Raw genomic sequence first — 3,260 nt, forward strand, 5'->3', positions numbered from 1 at the left:
GTAAGGGGGTCAGTGGTTAAAGGGATAGCACATCCGACTGTGAGTCAGTTTATTTTAAGTCCAAATACTACCTGTTTTGACATTTGTCCAGGCATTTTGTTTCATTTCTTAACAGATCCTTTCCTATATAACTCTGTGCTTTCAACAGAGTTTTCATTGTAAGGGATTGACATACAGTATGCCTTAAACATTCCTGGCCAGGGAACACTATGTCAAAATAAGAGCAGCAGACAGCCTAATAAATCATCAGCAAGACCCTCTGGGACTTCTCCCAAAAACATAAACTGTTTTCTCTGCAAGTTTGTTCTTTGAACAGAGCAAGTAGGTTGGTTAATGTCAGTGGATAATCGTTACTTTCCCACAGCGCAGAACACAATCACTTGTACAGGCCCCTTCTGCAAAGGCAATACCCCTGTAGAAAGCAGTGAAAAGATGAGGCAGTGTGCAGTCACCCCCGACCCTTCACTGCCCTAATCGGCCACGATCGGCCAAGTAACTCTCTATAAGAGCTCAGGGTGGAATTTTTCTGCACCTCAGTAACTTAGGGAGACATGGCTAAAAGGATCACCAATCAATGGCCCAGTATCTGCTTTGTGGCCTGTCCGAATATTTCTGTTCTCCAAATGACCTGCTGCTGCCCAGGTGTCAGCTGGTCAGATTGAATGAACTCCCAGGTAGGATCCTGGCAGATGTTTTGCATAGGCACACCCCCTCTCTCTCTCTCTTAGCCCTGCTTACTCCACAGTAGCAAGTATCTGGGAAAGATATAGTGGTCGAGTTGGGGTAGCAGTAACTAGCAACTCTGAGAAAGTAAATCTGGGGCGCTTGGCGATTTGTGGGGATCAACTGCAGAGCTCAGTGCCCAGAACTTTGTGGCACAGGGAGGAAGTCTGTGGGATTTCCGTAACCCGGAGACAAGCAACATGGCCGAGAGAGCTTCAGGTCTCCGTCCTTGCACTTTCCGAGCAACTCAATAAAGCATCAACAGGATGAGATACCAGCCATAGAGCCCCTTTCTACTTGAACAGAAGCCTAAAATCTGTTCCATGCAAACTCATAGCCCCCAAATACCATATTTTTGTTCTTTCTCTATCTCTCCCTCTCCCCCTCTTCCCCTCTTCCTCTCCCTCCCCCTTCCCCACTCCCTGTCCCTCTGCCCCCTCTCCCTCTCCAACCCCCTCCCACTCCGCCTCTCCCTGCCCCCTCCCTCCCATTAATTTTAGGGTTTCATGCACTGCAGCACATTGTGACTATGGTATTTGACAATGGGACTGTTTGAAAGTTACAGAAATCAAAAAAGAAATCAACCAACTAAAGGCAGCCAAATCTGGAGTACACTGCTCAGCCCCAATTAAAGATTAAGGTCTAGATGCAAGTAAAGCTGTAGATCAGAGCGATGTTTGCAAATAGCACCTAAAAGCAGTTTACGCTGCAGTGCCAAGTGATACATAGAAATGAACACCAACAAGGGGGAAAGTTATAATGCTGAGTGTGGTTGAATGGGATAAAAAAACAATAGAAGAGTGCCATTTCTAAAAGTACAAGTCAAGAAATTGAAGGGGTCGGGGCTGTTCATTCAGTCAATAGGACTCACAAGTAAAAGGCTCCTGAGGCATTAGTGTTGAATTTAGCGTAAAATATATTGTGTTGTCGTCTAATGTGTATGAACATACAATTTCAAACTTCATTAAAAAAAGATATATTAAAAAATATAGACTTGCAAATTAAGAAAAGTTTCTGTCCTGTGCCAAAAATAGTGAATGCTTTCCGAATGTGCGTGTCATCCTCTAGAGCAGGGGCCAATTTAATTTTCCCATTATCATTCCCATATTATTACATGTGTTGCTGAAGCAAACGCAAAGGGAGAGTCAATCAAACCATTGATTAGGACCTCTGGTGAAACGTTTGCCATACCAAATGTCCTTATGTTCAGAAAGTCCAAACACCATTTAGATATTGGATGATATGAAATTAAGAGGCAAACAACAATGAATCAGCATTCTTTGCTGCTGTATTGATCTGGCCCTAAAGGGTTTGGTTTAATGGCAATTATATTTAAAGACATACAGATTCCTGCTACAGGGTGCTTGCAAATTGACCTCCCCTCCCCATCACAATGGCTTGGTGATGCAAGCCTGAGAGCATCACAATAGACCCATAGGCATGAGAAAAACTCTGTAAATATGAGTGTACGTGGGCCCATGGCTTTATCAAGGACAAGGCAAGAACAGGAGGTGGCTTAAGGCCTCAGCACCAGAGGCTGTAAGATTGCGCCGAGCAAGCAACAGATGTTGGACCATCCTTTAAGAGACTCTGAGGCTGATTTTAATGTTAACTTTGCTGCTGATTTAAGGACTGCTCAACCTTAGACCCACCTCTAGTTTGCTTGGCTAAGCCCTGGAAATCTTTTACAGCTTGTGTTGGTGCAAGATGATGTGAGTTTATCAAGAGCAACGGGATATGAGGCATGTGTGCCCCAAAAAGCAGGTCTCGGATTGTTCTTATAAGAAAGCCACTTACAAACCTACTGAGAGCAAAAGTTTTACAAAAGAGGTAAGGGGGTCAGTGATTAAAGGGGATAGCACATCCGACTGTGAGTCAGTTTATTTTAAGTCCAAATACTACCTGTTTCGACATTTGTCCAGGCATTTTGTTTAATTTATTAACAGATCCATTCCTATGTACCTCTGTGCGTTCAACAGAGGTTTTCATTGTAAGGGTTTGACATACAGTATTCCTTAAACATTCCTGGCCAGGGAACACTATGTCAAATCAAGAGTAGCAGACAGCCTAATAAATCATCAGAAAGACCCTCTGGGACTTCCCCCAAAAACAAACTGTTTTCTCTGCAAGTATGTTCTTTGAACAGAGCAAGTAGGTTGGTTAAGGTCAGTGGATAATCGTTACTTTCCCACAGCGCAAAACAAAATCACTTGCACAGACCCCTTCTGCAAAACCATTACCCCTGTAAAAAGCAGTGAAAATGTGAGGCAGTGTGCCGTCACCCCAACCCTTCACTCCCCTGATCGGCCACAATCGGCCAAGGACCTCTCTATAAGAGCTCAGGGTGGAATTGTTCTGCACCTCAGTAACTTAGGGAGACATGGCTAAAGGGATCACCAATCAATGGCCCAGTATCTGCTTTGTGGCCTGTCCGAATATTTCTGTTCTCCAAATTCCCTGCTGCTGCCCAGGTGTCAGCTGGTGAGATTGAAGGAACTCCCAGGTAGGATCCTGGCAGATGATTTGCATAGGCACAC

General features: G+C 44.3%; 1 non-coding gene across 1 annotated transcript; it reads right to left on the reverse strand.

Annotated features, from left to right (window-relative positions):
* Positions 1–1,749: 1,749 nt before the first annotated feature.
* LOC138567954 (U6 spliceosomal RNA) lies at positions 1,750–1,856 on the reverse strand. The gene has a single exon (XR_011302331.1). It is a non-coding gene; the product is annotated as a U6 spliceosomal RNA (small nuclear RNA).
* Between the last annotated feature and the right edge of the window lie 1,404 nt (positions 1,857–3,260).

Source organism: Ambystoma mexicanum, chromosome 2p (genome assembly GCF_040938575.1).
Source record: "Ambystoma mexicanum isolate Mex_15411 chromosome 2p, UKY_AmexF1_1, whole genome shotgun sequence".
Classification (NCBI taxonomy): domain Eukaryota; kingdom Metazoa; phylum Chordata; class Amphibia; order Caudata; family Ambystomatidae; genus Ambystoma; species Ambystoma mexicanum.